This window comes from Grampus griseus, assembly GCF_964374135.1.
Source record: "Grampus griseus genome assembly, chromosome: 12".
Taxonomy (NCBI): domain Eukaryota; kingdom Metazoa; phylum Chordata; class Mammalia; order Artiodactyla; family Delphinidae; genus Grampus; species Grampus griseus.
The window spans coordinates 239,693-257,707 of NC_139006.1; the positions used below are offsets into that span (position 1 = coordinate 239,693).

General features: G+C 44.4%; 1 long non-coding RNA gene across 1 annotated transcript; it reads left to right on the forward strand.

The window, feature by feature from the left end:
* The first annotated feature begins 5,057 nt into the window (after window positions 1–5,057).
* Window positions 5,058–17,995, forward strand: LOC309830932. Its single transcript, XR_014297550.1, has 4 exons — window positions 5,058–5,189; window positions 8,652–8,846; window positions 13,748–15,321; window positions 15,938–17,995. It is a non-coding gene; the product is annotated as an uncharacterized lncRNA (long non-coding RNA).
* Window positions 17,996–18,015: the final 20 nt, after the last annotated feature.

Consider the following 18,015-nt stretch of genomic DNA (forward strand, 5'->3'; position numbering starts at 1 on the left):
AAACATGCTCTTACCATGTAATCTAGAAGTCGTGCCCCTTGGTATTTATCCAAATAAATATGTCCAAATGAAATTTCATGAATATTTCATATCCACATGAAAACCTACACATGAATATTTATAGCAGCTTTTTTCATGAGTACTGAAACTCGGAAGCAATCGAGATGTCCTTCAACTGGTAAATATATAAACAAACTGTGTGCACCTATATAATGGAATATTATTCAGAAATTTTAAAATGAGCTGTAAAACGACATGGAGGAATCTTGAAAGCACATTGCTAAGTGAACGGAGCCAATGTGAAAAGGCTACCATATGATTTCAACTATATGATTTCAACTATATGACACTCTAGAAAAGGTGAAACTGTGGAGACAGTAAAAAGATCAGTGGTTGCTGAGATTTGGGGGGGGCGGTTCTAGTTATGGAGAGAGGTGCAAATAGGTAGAGCATGGGAGATTTTTAGGGCAGTAAAACTAATCATGAGACTGTAATGGTGGATACAACTTTGTCAAAACTCGGGGAATGTAGAACACAAAAAGTGAATCCTGGGGTAAACTATGGACTTTAATAATAATCATAATGTATCGATATTAGTGCATCAATTGTAACGAATATACCCCAGTAATATAAGATGTAAATATAGGGAAAGCTGTCTGCAGATGGGGGAATGGAGTATAAGAGAACTCTCTGTACTTTACAATCCATTTTTATGTAAAACTGACACTGCTCTAAAAAAAATGGTCTATTAATTTTAAAAAAAAACAAAACTGAACATGGGCCATAAAAAAAAGAATTTTACAAGTTGGTTTTACTCATGGATATAGATTTTTAAACCCTCAATTAAATGTGAACAGAAGTGGGGCTTCCCTGGTGGCACAGTGCTTGATGCAGGGGACACGGGTTCGTGCCCCGGTCCGGGAAGATCCCACATGCGGTGGAGCGGCTGGGCCCGTGAGCCATGGCCGCTGAGCCTGCGCATCCGGAGCCTGTACTCTCCGCAACGGGAGAGGCCACAACAGTGAGAGGCCCGCGTACCGCAAAAAAAAAAAAAAAAAAAGAACAAAAGTGAATCAGGCAATATACATGTATCTATAAATATGTGTTTTTATATGTACACAATAGACATATTTTTATGGACTTACATTTGATCATTTGGGTTTATCCCAGTACTACATAGGCAACTGGACATTAGGAAATCTTTTAACATAATTCACCAAATCAACAAATTATAAAATAGACAAGAACTGTATGACCTTCTTAATAGATGCAGAAAATAACATCTTAAAACTTTTGATATTCAATGTTAAAAAATGAAAAGGAAAGAAAATTATTTTTCAAAGTAGGAGTAGAAAGGAACTTCCTTAACCTGAAAAGGTATTTGTACTAAAAGCTTGCAATACATACCATTCTAAGATACAGCCTTTCCAGTCAGGAAAAAATCAAATCTGCCTGGTAGCACTGCTTCTATTCAACACTCTTGAGAAGAATTTCCCGTGCAAGTCAGAAAAAGTATTGTTCACAATAAAAAGTGATTAACAAATGTAAATATATTAAAATTCAAATTTGCTGTACAACAAAAAAATCACCATAAGCTAAATAGAAAGACTAGCATCACGTCAGAAGGAGCTTAACAATTACAGGGAATACATTAAATAAAGAATACATTAAATAAAGACCTCCTGTAAATCTATAAGCAAAAGTCAGAAAACTAAATAGGCAAAAGCTCTTCACAGAACATGTGAACAGGGGAGTAATGGGAGCCCTCATCCATTACTGGTAGATACGCGTCCACAGGAGGACAAGGAAATATGTGTAGGATTGTTCCTTGAAGTAATGCTGAATCAGTTGCAAAAGTAAAAATTATTTTGGATCAAGAAAGTAAACACTGGGCTTCCCTGGTGGCGCAGTGGTTGGGAGTCCACCTGCCGATGCAGGGGACACGGGTTCGTGCCCCGGTCCGGGAAGATCCCACATGCCGCGGAGCGGCTGGGCCCGTGAGCCATGGCCGCTGAGCCTGCGTGGCTGGAGCCTGTGCTCCGCAACGGGAGAGGCCACAGCAGTGAGAGGTCCGCGTACCGCCAAAAAAAAAAAAAAAAAGGAAGTAAACACTGCCCCTCATTAAGCTGGAAGGACAGACATAAATTAAGGCACCTGCAAAGTTAACAGGAAACAATGTTTCTCCCTAGGACAAGCTGTAAATTTTCATCAAGAAGCCCTCTTAGAGTGGTTGCTGCTTTCTTCCTCACCGAGAAAACTTTATCTCTAAAATCATAAATCATTGTAAACTGTGCCCTTTGAAAATATATCAGTAAAAATGAAATATCTCACTCTTGCCTGGGGGATCTAAATGACTTTGACTCAGAGAAGCAAACTCTTTTCTAACCCAGGGGCAGAGCTTCAGGTAAGGGGTGTCCGGACACAGCCTTCCACAGTCATCTTATCTTTGTAGTTTCTTAGGAAACCGGACCCTGGACACACTTGGCATTCTGGACCTGATATTGTTCCCTTTACACACAGCCTTGTTGTGCTATCAAAACACTGCTTCATGAAAAGTTCACCCAAATTTACCTTTCACCTAAATACTTTAATTATTGATCTCTTCCTTTGGACTGATGTTCCCTATGCTTTCTCAGGCGTTTACCTTCCCTCATTGCAATGAGTCAATAAATTGAACGTTGTTGAACTACAGATGTGCATCTGGTGAGGGATAAAGTCTCTAGGCTGAGTAGGCTAGGAATAGTAAAACCAAACAAAACTCAAAACAAAAAAAAAAGCACCAAATATCTAACAATCAGCATAAATTATGGTGTATTCATAAACTGACCAGTATACCATAGTTTAAATGAATGAGCCGTATCTATGTTCATCCATATAGGTAAAACCTAACGTTGAGTTTTAAAAAAAATGAATTAAAACAGTGTTACATCTTACCTATCATTCATATGAATTAAAAATAAAACAAAAAATAAATAAAACAAAGTATCTGCTGTAAACTGACTGATGTGTCCCCTTGAAATTCATAAGTTGAAACCTACTCCTCAGTGTGATGGTGTTTGGACGTGGGGGCCTTTGGAAGGCCATCAGGTCATGAGGGGGAGCCCTCGTGAATGCGATTGGTGCCCTTACAAAGAGGCCCCAGGGATCTCCCTTGCCCTTTCTGCCATGTGAGGGCACAGAGAGAAGATGGCCGTCTGTGAGCCAGCACTGGGGCCCCAAGGAGACACTGAATCTGCTGGTGCCTTGACCTGGGACTTCCCAGCCTCCAGAACTGTGAGGAATATACTTCTGTTGTTTACAAGCCACCCAGCCCACGGCATTTTGTCATAGCAGCCCAAACGGATTAAGACAACATCACTACACGCAGTCTGTGTAGTAAAGCTACAGATGCTCTGAGTAGAAAGACGCAGGATGAATTAGAGCCGCCTCTGCTTGCGCTGGGCGGGATGGCTAAAGGGAGTGGGGCTGATGTACTGGGGCTAATGAATAGCTGATAACAATGTTTTCTTTCTTTCTTTTTTTTTTTTTTGCGGTACGCGGGCCTCTCACTGTTGTGGCCTCTCCCGTTGCGGAGCACAGGCTCCGGACGCGCAGGCTCAGCGGCCACGGCTCACAGGCCCAGCCGCTCCGCGGCATGTGGGATCTTCCCGGACCAGGGCACGAACCCGCGTCCCCCGCATCGGCAGGCGGACTCTCAACCACTGCGCCACCAGGGAAGCCCGTGGGGTGCTTTTGACAATGCAGATTTCAGGCTTCCCACTATTTCAGACTCTCCAGGGGGTGGGCTCAGGGGAATTTTAACAAGCCCTTCAACTCCAAATTTATCCCCCCCCATCTTTCCTCTTCGGTAACCATAAGTTTGTTTTCTATGTCTGTGAGTCTGTTTCTGTTTTGTAAATAAGTTTATTTGTATCATTTTTTAGATTCCACATATGAGTGATATATGATGTTTGTCTTTCTCTGTCTGACTACTTCACTTAGAATGATAATCTCTAGGTCCATCCATGTTGCTGCTAAATTTTCAAAGAACTAGATTTATGTGATACATAAGGACTGATTTATGTGCTGCATCGTCGACTGAAAAAAATGCACAACCTAAAAGTTGAGAGTTATGTTTTATTTGGTGGACATTCTGAGGACTTCAAGCCCAAGACACAGCATGTCAGATAACTGTGAGAGACTGCTCTGAAGAGGCGAGGTGGGGGGCGCCAGGATACATAGGAGTTTTTGCAACAAAGACCAGGTAGATGGAACATCAAAAGATTACTGTTGATTAAAGAAAACCAGATACTTCAAGTTAAGGGATTTAGTGCTTTTCTACGTATGGGAAGATGCAAGAGTCTGAGGTCACTGAAGTCATTCCTTCAGTGACCTGAAGGAATGAGGTGCATTCCTCAGAGTGCACCTCAGCTCTCTGGGGCCAGCGTCCTGTGTTTTCCCATCCTGAGTCCCCTCAGGGTGCACTGTCAGGGGTAGGGGGTGGCTGCAGCAGGTGACTGCTAGATGGGGGGCATCCTGTTTCTAGCCTGAGTTCCCTCAGGGCTCACCATGGGGGCAGCTGCAATGTGATGGCTTGATGGCAGCAACATCCTTTGTTTACTGTTATGGCAGGCAATATCTTTCTTTCACACATTTATTTCTTCTGCTTCCCAGACGTCTATTTTGTTTCTTCCCAATGTCTTTACTGCCTAATTCATTTATTTCCACGTTTTCCTGTTAAAGTAGTGGGATACTCCACTTTGCACTATGTGATCTAAAATTCTTGCAACAATACACTTAGGAGGGTGTTTCCTCTTAGTTTCCCCCCACCACCGTCACTCTCTGTGCTTCAGGTCAGCTCCATCTCAAGACCCCCGGCGTCTGACGCCAGGGGGGTCAGACGAGCTGACGCCAGGTCCAGACATCCATCATCGCAGCCCGCCCACCCGCGCAGAGGAGGCGGTGGGAGCTCCCGGCCAGATGCGCCGCGGAGCCCTCTGTGAAATGTAGTTCTAGAGCGAGCAGCGCTATGGGAAATGTAGTTCTGAGCGGACACTTGCGCGGCCCTGCGGCGTCAGCGTCGCGCCCCGGGGGAGAGGTCAGGTGTGGGGGGCGGCGTCCGCGTTTGCGGGGGTCCCGCTGCGGGCCCGCAGCATAGCCGTGCGGCCGAGTGAGGCGGCCAGTGAGGGTCGGATCCGGGGGTTCTTGGGGTGAGTGGCTGAGGACTGCGGAGACTGGGTGATTCGGGCCCGCAGGTCGCGGGCCTGGAGCGTGACAGCTGCGTCGGGGGCCGTGCGGGCTTGGGGAGGCGAGTACCGGGGCTGCGGGGGTGGGTGATTGGGACGAGCTGGCGTGGGGAAGGGGTTTTAAGTGATTGCGGACGTGCGAGGGCCGGTGTGTGGGGATCCGTGGGTCCGCAGACAGTGACTGGACGGCTGTAGTGATAAATGATGTGGGGTGCGCAGTACTGGTGCTTGAAGGTTACCTGAGTCGGTCCGAAGGCGTCAGTGATGCGGCACCTGGACCTGGGGTGCCTTCTGGAGGTCGGTGACGGCGGCCTGTGTGGAGAGCAGAAACTGGGTGCCTGCTGGGGTCGGCAGAGGGCGACGAACTTGCCGTTTGGAGGAACCATGACCTTTAATGTTTGTGGGGTGAATGATTGGGGTTCTGTATGGTTTGGGGATGGCTGGGGTTTGTGAGAGCTCTGTGAATGGGGAGACCGGATCTCATTGTTGGGGGGAGAATTTTTCTCAGTAGCTTATTACTGTGCCGTAGGGACGAGTGGGTTGGGGGCCCTATGGGGGTCAGTGCTGGGGCGGGGAGTGCGGTGTGTGTAAATTATAGGCTCGTGGAGGAAGCTTATCTTATCCCTGGTCGAGGAACTAAGATCCCACATGCCGCGGGGCAACTAAGCCCACACGCCACAACTAGAGAGAGAAAACTGGCACGCGCCACACCTGGAGAGAAGCCCGAGCGCCACAATGAAAGATCCCGCGTGCCTCAAAGAAGATCCCGCGTGCTGCAACTAAGACCTGAAGCAGCCAAGTAATAATAATAATAATAATAATAAATAGGACTTCCCAGGTGGCGCAGTGGTTGAGGGTCTCTGCCTGCTAGTGCAGGGGACACGGGTTCGAGCCCTGGTCTGGGAGGATCCCACATTCCGTGGAGCAACAGGGCCCGTGAGCCACAACTACTGAGCCTGCGCGTCTGGAGCCTGTGCTCCGCAACAAGAGAGGCCGCAATAATGAGAGGCCCACGCACTGCGATTAAGAGTGGCCCCCGCTTGCCGCAACTAGAGAAAGCCCTCGCACAGAAAAGAAGACCCAACACAGCCAAAAATAAATAAATAAAATTAAAAAAAATACTAATAACAAACAAATAAATAAATAATTTTTACAAAAACATGAAGAAGCCTGTGGGGGTGGATGATTTTGAGAGTCGGTGATGGGAGCTGTTGGTGTACGAGGTAGGGCTGTGGGAGGGCCGGGATGGGCCACGTGGGTCTGAGTGGGAGTCGCAGGGCTGGTTGGGGGCGGCCTTGGTGGAGTAAGTGATGAGGGCCTTACGAGTGTTTGCCCAGGGTGTGGGATTGAGCGAGGGGTCTTTGAGGGTAATGATTGGGTGGCCTCGAATCAGTGATTGGAGACATGGGACACCTGGATATCGCATGTTGGTTGGTCTGGGGGCTAGTGAATGGACTATGGAGAGAAAGGGGTGGGGGGAGCCTGTGGGCGTGAATCATTGAAGGGCCTCGGCAGCTCATGTTTAGGGAGACCTTCTGGGAGCTGATGGCCGGGGGACCTGGGGAGGTAATGCATGGCAGGGGCTCAGGGTGAGAGGTTAGGTATCATTTGGGGGTTAGTGACTGAGACGGATTGGGTGGCCTCTGATAGGCCAAAACAACAGGTCTCTGAGTATATTTATTGGACTGAAAAAAAAATGTATATAAAAATATGTTTTCACTATATAGCATTAAAGCCAGTTCACAAAGTTAGAAAGACTATAAGATCACGTTTTTGTTTCTACCACCCTTTGAGAAACTACTTACCTTGAAGTAGCGGGATTATGGGTAATTGTTTCTTTATTTAGCTTACATGTATTTTCTGATTTCTCTATAATCGTATTATGCAATAATAAGAGCACTAACTAGCATTTATAAAATGTTTGTGTGCCAGTCTCAGTTCTAAGCTTTTTACACGTATTAACTAATTTAGAACACCCAAGAACATTATGAGGTTAAAATGAACTCTGTTGTATTTTGAGGAGAAACTGATGCAAATTATTCACTTAATGAATTGTTGGATTCAATTTCCTCTTTTATTCATGCCTTTAAAAGTGAAATTGATGTTCTCCTTTCCCATTTGCTATATGTTACACACACACACACATTCTTTGTCTCTCTTCCTCACTTACTTACTTTCAGAGAGAATGATGGAAAATGCCCAATTTTCCAGGCCACCCACCCTTGTGAAGAAAATCACATTCTTCCAACCTTCCAGAGTGCTGTGCTGTGGAAGCTTGTGTGAGACAAGGGTTCTGGAATTCAGAGGCAGCCTTTCAGAGACCATGCACACTTGCGCTCACCCCTCCCTCCACCCACGTGCAGTCCTGTGTTTGGACCGTGCTTCTTCTCTTGCTCCCACGTAAGGACAGGCCAGGCCAGAGGGCCCGAATCCTCTCCAGCACAGAAAGAAGGGAATGTGGGCCCCTTCGAGCTGAAGAGTTGATGGGGACTCCAAGGCAAAGACAAGATTCTGATGTACACATTCAAGCTCCAGAAACCCTTCTCATAATCATTCTGTTTTCCACTTCTTATCTTAAGGGTCCTTAGTGGGCACTTTCGTGTCCATATCACCTTTAATTCTTGTAAGCATCCCACGTGGTCTGTGTTTCCATCACCATTTAAAACAAAACAAAACACACCAGGCTTAGTGAAGTGAAGTGCCTTGCTTAAAGTCACATGGCCAGCAAGAGACAAAGCTCAGACTGAACCTTATTTGTTTTATTCCATATCTCATGTTCTTTGCCTGAAACACATTCACTCCCAAGCACCTAATTAAATGTTTTGTACCAAGGGGTCTTGAGATATTTGTAGAGGACCTGTTAAGTCTCACAGATGATCATGGAATTCACAGGGCTTTTTGGAGTTTTTGCAGAGCTTTTGGGTTAAACACTGCTACTGGGACTTCCCTGGTGGTGCAGTGGTTAAGAATCCGCCTGCCAGTGCAGGGGACATGGGTTTGAGCCCTGGTCCAGAAAGATCCCACAGGCCGTGGAGCAACTAAGCCCGTGCGCCACAACTACTGAGCCCACATGCCACAACTACTGAAGCCGATGCGCCTAGAGCCCATGCTCTGCAACAAGATAAGCCACCGCAATGAGAAGCCCGCACACCACAACGAAGAGTAGCCCCCGCTCGACGCAACTAGAGAAAGCCTGCTCTCAGCAACGAAGACCCAACACAGCCAAAAATTAAAAAAAAAAAGGCACTGCTATTAATGCTGTGGGGTACCCTCTGCATACTCCAGTCCTTGTTAGCTCTGTTTAGAGTCTATAGAAAACCCAGTCTGGGCTTTAAATGAAGGTCAGTTTCCAGCAAGATAGGGAGATTTAGATGCCAAAGAGTATGCCTGAACTAAAGAGAATTTAATTTGCTACTGATTCAACAGATTCCAGTTTCCATGAACTGTCGGCTTATGTGAGATGGAGGACGCCCAGGACCAGGGATTCATCCTTGGTGAAGAGTCCTGGCCAGAGCCCTCTAACTTGAGCATCATGACAGAGTCCAGAAGATTCACATGATAGGGCAGAGCCTAGATTTGCTGGCCGTTTCCCAAGAGTAGCAAAAAATGACCAAGTCCCAGGTGAGTAACTTATTTATTTATTCCTCAATTGTGGTTTCATACAATTCACCCATTTAAAGTGAACAATTTAATACTTTTTAGTAAGTTTAGAGGGTTCTGCAATCATCTACTTGTGCAGCCACAGTCTAATTTTTTTTTTGAAATGGCACAGTGGAAACTAATGTGCCATTTTTAAATTAATTAATTAATTAATTAATTTTGGCTGCCTTGGGTCTTCATTGCTGTGTGCGGACTTTCTCTAGTTGCGGCAAGCAGGGGCTACTCTTCGTTGCAGTGTGCGGGTTTCTGATTGCAGTGGCTTCTCTTGTTGCGGAGCACGGGCTCTAGGTGCGCGGGCTTCAGGAGTTGTGGCTCACGGGCTCTAGAGCACGGGCTCAGTGGTTATGGCACAGGGGCTTAGTTGCTCCGCAGCTTGTGGGATCTTCCCTGGCCAGGGCTCAAGCCCGTGCCCCCTGCATTGGCAGGTGGATTCTTAACCACCGTGCCACCAGGGAAGCCCCTAATGTGCCATTTTTTGTTTTGTTCATTTTCCAGAGCATACAAACTTTTTCCTTTAGAAATTAGAGTGGAGGTTTATCATTCAGGTTTTTTCTAGAGTTGAGCTGAATTACAGTGAGTTCACAATTTAAATTAGCTTAGGTTCACCTATGATTAGCCCACCCGTAGCTGCTTCCACTTACACTGCCTTTTGATCTTTTCAGTATTTGAACTGAGAGGGAGTTGGACTGCAGTTTCAGTTAATTTTGGTTCACCTGTGTATTCAACTCTGGAAGACTCTTGGAATCCAAACATTGCAAAAATATATAGGACTGTGCAAATTTTCTCTTTCCACCTGTTGAAAAACACAAAAAGGTTAACATAGTAGGCCTGAGACTGCTGTCTTTGAAAGGGTGTTTGCAAGGCAGGCCTCTGGCAAGTCAGCTTGTGGAGAGTTCGCTGCACTGCCGTGACAGGCTCCCTGACTGATAAAAGGGTGCCAGTGGGCCCACAGAGGCCTTCTCCGAGGTTCCAGACCACCTCACTAAGGCAAGCATTGCAGTGAAGCGAGACCAAAACACGAATTTTTTGGTTTCCAGTGCGTATGAAAGTTATGTTTACTCTCTACTGTAGTCTATTAAGTGTGCAGTGGCATTATGTCTCAAAAAACAATGTACATACTTTAATTTAAAAATTCTTTATTGCCAAAAAATGCCAGCAATCATCTGAGCCTTCAGCAAATCGTAATTTTTTGCAATAATCACATCAAAGATCACTGATCAAAGATCACCATAACAAATATAATAATAATGAAAAAGTTTGAAACATTGCGAGAATTACCAAAACGTGACACAGACCCAATGTGAGCAAATGCTGTTGGAGAAATGGCACCAGTAGACTTGCACGATACAGCGTTGCCACAAAGCTTCAATGTGTGAAAAACACAGTATCTGTGAGGGGCTGTAAAGCAAAGCACGATAAAACGAGGTCTGCCTGTACTGTATAAACAGCATGGTGTATGGTGGACACCTGCTTTCCTTTTGGAAGCTGCTCCATGACACATCTTGCATGCTGAGTCTCTACTGGTCTTTCCTGGGCAGAAACATCAAACAGAAGTTGCTGCATTCTCTTTGCTGGGGTGGAGTGTGCTCTGTGTGGCCCCTCATAGGAGGGAGAGAGCACAGGTACCGTGCACACAGGCTCCTCCAGCACCTGCCTCTTTCTCTTTCCTCACTGATCTGCTGTGTGTCCCTGCTGTGTTGCTATAATCCATCTTAGCCATGAGTACAACTGTGCCAAGTCTTGCGAGTCCCCCTAGTGAATTACCGAGTGTGCGGGTGGCCTTGGGGACACCTGAAACACCACTCTTTTACCGCTGCACTTTCTTGGCAAAATTCCAGAAGAATGCCATGAAAACCTGTTGGGTAAACCATTTATTCCTGTTAGGGACTCTTCCAGATTCCAGCTTTTCCTATCAGTCCTCACCCATGTCTAAACTTGGTTAATTTCTCCTCATTCTTGTTAAGTCCCTCTGGCTTATGGCACCTTCTCTGACTGACCATATCCAGAACAGACACCTGTCCCCAAGTATAGAATCTGCCACAGTTCTCTGATAACCTATAGAGAGCTTGCTACCCTCTGAAACTGAATTCCTCAAAACTTCCTTGTATCCATATGTCTCCGCTGGCCCTATAGAAAAGTATAATGAGTGTCCAGGTTCATGGGAGCAAGGGCCTTTTGTGTCTTTCTACGTGTTAAAGATACGTGTTGGAGATACGTGTCTCCAATCTTAGATGACTCTTTGGATAGGTATAAAATTCTTGGTTGACAGTCATTTTCTCTCAGTGCTTTAAAGAAACTGTTTTACCGTCTTATGGCTTCTAATATTGCTGTTAAGAAATCTGTCGGTTTAATTGTCATTACTTTATGGGTAATATATCTTTCTCTTTAACTTCCTGTGGGATATCATGCCTTTATCCTTTTGTTGAAATGTTATGATTCCTGAAATTCACGTCTTTCATCACTTCTCAGTTGTTTTACCTTGGAATATTTCCTCTTTCCCAGTTTCTGTTTTTTCTTTGGCAATTCCTTTTGAGGTGACTATTGCACTGTCTCATTTTGTCTCTGTGCCCAATATCTGCTAGTTCATATTCCCAACCTCTATGCTGCATTCTCTGTACATTCTTTGGGTCTGTTTTTGTTTGTTTGTTTGTTTGTTTGTTTGTTTGCGGTACGCGGGCCTCTCACTGCTGTGGCCTCTCCTGTTGTGGAGCACAGGCTCTGGACACGCAGGCTCAGCGGCCATGGCTCACGGGCCCAGCCGCTCCGCGGCATGTGGGATCTTCCCAGACTGGGGCACGAACCCATGTCCCCTGCATCGGCAGGCAGGCTCTCAACCACTGCGCCACCAGGGAAGCCCTGCCTGGTCATTTTTATAGTCTCTTTTTGCTTATTTACTTTTGTGATTCCCTAATTTATTTATTTAAACCTTTCATCTAATCCTTTTATAGTCTGTATCTGATCATTGTAATATCTGGTGTATTTGGGCCTAAATCTGTCGCTTATCATTTGGGTGATCTTTTCCCTCATAATGGCTTCGTTTTCATGTGGGTTTGGTGATCTTTGTTTGTGAACTGTCAGTAACATGTGTTTAATTTTAAGCTGGAGGACTCCTGACTGAATGAATTGGGGAACATTTTCTTCCAGAGACAACTTGTATTTGATTCTGCTAAAGTCCAGGGGGAGCTACCTACTACCTGGGACCCTTCCTACCCCCTTTTGGAATCCTGGTTTATTGTGTGAATCTAAGGTTCAGCAATTTTAGTACTGGCTCAAGGCCCAGTGTTCTGGTTTTAAAACTGATATCATCATTTATATTGAGGGAAAATGCTTTTTCCAATTGCTTAAAGTTTACCCGACTCCAAGATCTGAGAAGAGCACTCCACCAAACTTACAAGACTCCCTTTCCTATGAGCCACTTCATGAACATTATTTTTACTTGAGAAATAAGATATTGCCTGCCATCTCAGTAAATAAATGGTGTCATAGTCAATAGCAATTGCAGCCCTCCAAAGGTGAGCAGTGAGCCCTGAGGGCACTCGGGGAGGAAGCGAAGAACACCTGCCGTCTAGCAGCAGCAGACTCTACAGCCACTCCCCACGGTGAGCCCACGTGCCAAAAGAAAGAAAACAAATAATAAATAAATATACTTTTTAAATTTTTTAAAAAAGAACATCTTTAGTTTAAAACCAAGAAAAACCGGTTTGGGAAGCCTTATTTGTGGTCTTTGCTTCCCCTCAGTGGGTCTTACAAATGCTAATAAAAACATTAGAATAATTAATGTTACCAGGAAAAAAACCCTGTAAGAAAAGTCTAGATACTTTTTCCAGCAAGATAGAAATTTTAAAAAGGACTTCTCTCAAATGAATAAAGAAATCTTTAGATGGTTATTTAAAATGGGATAAATAAAACAGACATTTATGTGATTAAAAAACAAAGTTTTGATATTACACTACCTAAGGTTAAATGGGCCAAAAGGCATCCCTACTGGTCCTCAACATTAAAAGCCAAACAAGTCCACTCTATTTACCCCAGTTTAAATATATATATAAATATATATATTTAAAGGGCTGAAGAAAAAAACATTTACACTGAGCCCGTGCTCCTAGAGCCCATGCTCTGCAACAAAGAGAGGCCACCACAATGAGAAGCCCACTCACTGCAACGAAGAGAAGCCCCCGCTCGCCGCAATTAGAAAAAGCCCGCGTGCAGCAACAAAGACCCAACACAGCCAAAAATAAATTAAAAAAAAAAAAAGTTAAGCGATGGAAGTTTATTGAATAGCTAGGTTATTCACACAAAAAATAAGATACTAAGACATCAGTTACTAAACAGAGAAACTAAAGGTATTTAGGACTATTAATGAATATGTTTGGTGCCACACTGAGATGTTGTCTATAAGAAAACAAATGTTTTTCGAAATTATCACTGACATTTATGTTCACCAATCTACAGAATCCTAATGTAAAAGTTCATAATTGCTTATTTCTTAGTTTTCACTAGAATTTCAGGTCTTTAAGAGCTGAGGATTCTAATTTAAATATGTAATTAAAACTAATAGAGGCTGCTTCTGGTTTCCAGACAGTCTGCTCCCCTTCTCTCTCTCCGGAGTGTACTTTCACTTTGCTTAATAAAACACTTGCTGCTTAAAACTTCTATATGTCTCTTGATTGAATGCTTTCCTTTGGGAGGACAAGCCCTGAGGAATTGCTGTTCTGCCTATAACGTTTTGGTGCCGTGACTCAGATTGCTGCCAAGATATAGAGAAGCCCTTCTGCTCAAGCTACTTACGGTTTACAATACGGTAATTTACACCTGTGGGTAAAATTAAAACACTTTCTTTTCTCTCTGCCTGGTCCCTCCAGAAACTGGAGACCCTTGAGTTCTGAACAGCCTCATCAGATGGGCAACTGACCATCCATCCTCAAGATTCACCCTTAGGATGTATCCTAAAGAATTGGGCTAAGTTTGATCCCCAAACCTTGGGGAAGAAGCAATTAATTTTCTTTTGCAACATGGCATGTCCACAGTACAAGCTAGGAGGGGAAGAAATTTGGCCTGAATATGGGAGTTTAAACTCCAATACCATTCTCCAGCGTGACCTTTTTTGTCGAAAGTGGAGCGAGGTCCCTTATGTCCAAGTCGTCTTTGCCTTGAGGGAAAACCCCGAACTTTACAGGACTTGCTGGGTAGACTCTGCTGACTTGGCAATGCTTAATTTGCTTACCAAACCTCCCTCCCCCTCTCCTGGTGATACTAAGCGTTAGCCGACAATAAGCCTTGTCCATTGGCGCCCTCTTCTGGGGAAAAGAAGGAGCCTCTTACACAAACGGCCTCTTCCCCACTGTACCCAACGCTGGACGCCCCCCCGCCCCGACCCCGCGCCGAAGCTTTGGCCCCTTACCCGGGGCCCCATAACTCAAAACTTTGCCCACTTCAGGAGGTAATAGGGCCCTCCGAACTTCCCGTAAGGATCAAAGTTCCTGTTTCTATGCAGGGTCTCAGTCAGATAAAACAAGATCTAGGAAAGTTTTCAGATGACCCTGAAAAAAATCTAGATAAGTTTAGGCATCTAACTATGACCTTTGAGTTAACTTGGAGGGATGTTTATATCATCCTTGCCCGGACACTCTCTCAGTCAGAAAGAACAACCATATACGAAGCCACCGCTCAGCTGGGAGACGGCTACCACGTGACAAGCCCCCAACAATTTCCCAGGGGAACTGTGGCTGGCCGTTCCCCAGACGGAACCCAATTGGGACTATAATACTTCAGTAGGGCTGGCAGCCAGGGACCACTCCCCCTTCTGCCTGGTTGAGGGAAAGAAACAATGTAAACTAAAACCTGTTCATTATGGGCAAGGATGACAGGAAAATCCCACTGCCTTCTGTGAGTGGCTGAGGGAAGTCTTTATAAAACACTTAGACCCAGACTCAGAGGCAGGGAAACTGGTTTTAAATGACCGTTGCAACACTCAAGCTGCCCCAGACATAAGGAGGAAAATACAAACGGTGGCCCTAGGACCTAGCACTCCTGTCTCAGAACTCCTTAGGGCTGCCTCCTCTGTCTTCTACAACCAGGAGAGAGAGGAGGAGAGGGAAAAGAGAAAGAAAAACGCAAGGCTAAGAGGCAGGCCCAACTAGTGGCAGCATTACAGGTCCAGCAGCCAACTCCTGGTTGCCCCCAGGAGGCTTCCCCCTCACCACGACCCGAACTCCCCCGGCAACTGGCATCGCTGCGGGAAACCAGGACACTGGAAGACAAACTGCCCGGAGACAAAAAACCCCCTATCAAGGTACCTGGCATTGCTAGCTGGATCCATCACACAGGGTCAAGCCGCGGGTTGCAACTGCTGAGGAGAAGCCCTCCAAGGATCCTCCAGACAACTACACTTGTAAGCCCCTAGCGAACGTGAGGCTCCTCTTTAAAAAACAAACAGGTAAGTAGTTCCTCTTAAAACCCTCTTAACACAACATAGCTGGGCTCCAGTACTGGGCTGCTGCCTGACAATAGGACTTCTCATATTCGTAATTTGACTTCTCTGTCTTCCTCAAGAATAGACCCCAAATTGTCATTTTTAACTTTTGCCTTGCTTCTCGGTTCCTGCCAGTCCCGAGTTCGCTGACACAAACCCCTACCAGGGGGTTCTCAAGCAGGCACAGCACTTCCTTGTGGCAACCAGTTCGACACATTCCAGTTACTGTTGGCTGTGCCTTGACAAATCTGTTGGGGGACGTGGATCCGCATATCTGACAACACCTTGGGGACAGGCTTTAACCTCAGCCAACTTAGACTATGTTGTACACAAGTGCCCTTCTGTCCAGATCCCCGAGGCTGTTTACCAATACTAGTTCCAATCACAAAACCAGCCTCAAGGATAGAGCCTCCCAAGAGTTTCACTAAAAAAAAAACAAAACAAACAAATGAAAAAAACATGGTCTTGGCTGTCCTGGCTCCTTCCTTTTCTGGGGCCCCATGCTTCCATCTTCCTTTTGCTCCTGTTCTGGCCTTGCCTACTAAACTTCCTAACTAAATTTCCCTCCTCTTGCCTTCAGGCAATGAAATTTCAGATGGTCCTCAGCCAAGGATATCAGCTCACCAACACTCAAGAATGACTTCATTCTACATGGGACCTTTGGATCAACCCCCCAGGACAAGTGGACAGAGACCTGACATGACAGCCAGCAAGAGGAGGGACCCTAAACCCCTCCACATCCCTCTTCAGTAGGAAGCATTTTAGAATACAGTAGGAAAGTAGAATGCATGTTTTCAGTAAAGAAGGTATGAGGAATGGAATTACACTTTATTGGGGGAAAAAAAGAAAGTATGTCTTAGAGCTGGTTGGTTTTGGATGGGAAAATAAGGGATGAACTAATATGGAAACAGAAAGTGATGAAAGATTGTGGAAAGGAACCCTGAAGGGGGAAAAAAAAGGTTTTATGCATGATCAGGATTAATTAAATTTAGAATGAAGTTAAGTAAATGGATTTTGTTGTTAAGTAAGCTAGTACAAGACTGGAATTTGAACGAAGTTTCTTAGAGTGCTCCTTTTTGATAACAGATTGTGTGAGTTTCTGTCCCCTTAAGTGACCTGTATTTGTTTTTTAAATCTTTTTGTGATTTTGGTTAAATGAATAAGTATTGCTTCATAGAGACCTATGATCCTGTTGTGTTTTAAAACCTTTTTGATATTTTTAACAAATTTCCCAAATATCAAAATCTAACTTTTAGCCTCCAACTGACTCTGGGATGCTTTGAAGGAACCCTGAAACATCTCAGAGAGAAATGCTAAACTCATTAAATTTATTTGTTACGTTAAAATACTTGAGAAGCATTGTCAAGAGACTGGAGATGAACCTTAGGTTACAGTATATGGATAAATGCCATTAATATAGATATCCCAAATTTTATATGGAATTCCTAACATCTGATATGCCCTGATATAATGTTATCAGTCATAAGTCTAGTTATTATCCTACAATGTTATATGTCACAGAAATATCCAAGTTTCTTGCCAATTGCATTGTACTCAAATCTTTAACCATGCTATTTTAAGTTTTGTCCTTTAAAGACAATCATTATTTTACACTGATGCTTTTACAAAATGAAGATCTTCAAGAAGACTCATAAAACAGATTTTTTTTAAACAAATATAAGTTTCTGATAGCCTCTAGATAATACCACTGAACTGGGTAGCAGTTCAAATAAACTGCTTTAATCACAAAACTCTAATGGAAAACCTGATGACAAAACTCTAGTGGAAAACCTGATGACTTCATCCAGATCAACAGAAATTAATACATGGGACAAAATGAACTGATAAATATGGTTTATAGCTTTATGACTACTTGGAAAATACACTAGCTTTAATCTTTGTTTTCCAAAAAAACCTTTCCTGTCATGCCATGACCTACAAGTTGTATTCTAGTGTCAGTGCAATGTACGATGTTAATTTGAGAGATTGCTCTTCTGAAGAAGGTTTACAATTACGTTGCCTGGATAGAAATAAGCTTAATTAAATATCGTAAAAACACATGAGAAATTCTTCAGTTAAAATGTTAGTATAGGGGCTTCCCTGGTGGCGCAGTCGTTGAGAATCCGCCTGCTAATGCAGGGGACACAGGTTCGAGCCCTGGTCCGGGAAGATCCCATATGCCACGGAGCAACTAAGCCCGTGCGCCACAACTACTGAGCCTGCGCATCTGGAGCCTGTGCTCCGCAACAAGAGAGGCCACGATAGTGAGAGAGAGGCCCGCGCACCGCGATGAAGAGTGGCCCCCGCTCGCCGCAAATGGAGAAAGCCCTCGCACAGAAACGAAGACCCAACACAGCCAAAAATAAATATAAAATAAATAAATAAATTTTAAAAAATTATTGTAAAAAAAAAAAAGTTAGTATAAAATGTGGGTGATGGCTAAAGATTTGATTCTATTTTGAGAGCTATTTTTTGTTTCACAGTTTTCCTTGTTTTAATTCATCTAGGGAATTCCCTGGTGGTCCAGTGGTTAGGACTCCACACTTTCACTGCCAGGGCCCAGGTTTGACCCCTGGTCAGGGAACTAGGATCCCACAAGCCATGTGGTGTGGCCAAAAAAACAAACAAAAAAACATAATTCACCTAAATATTTCACTC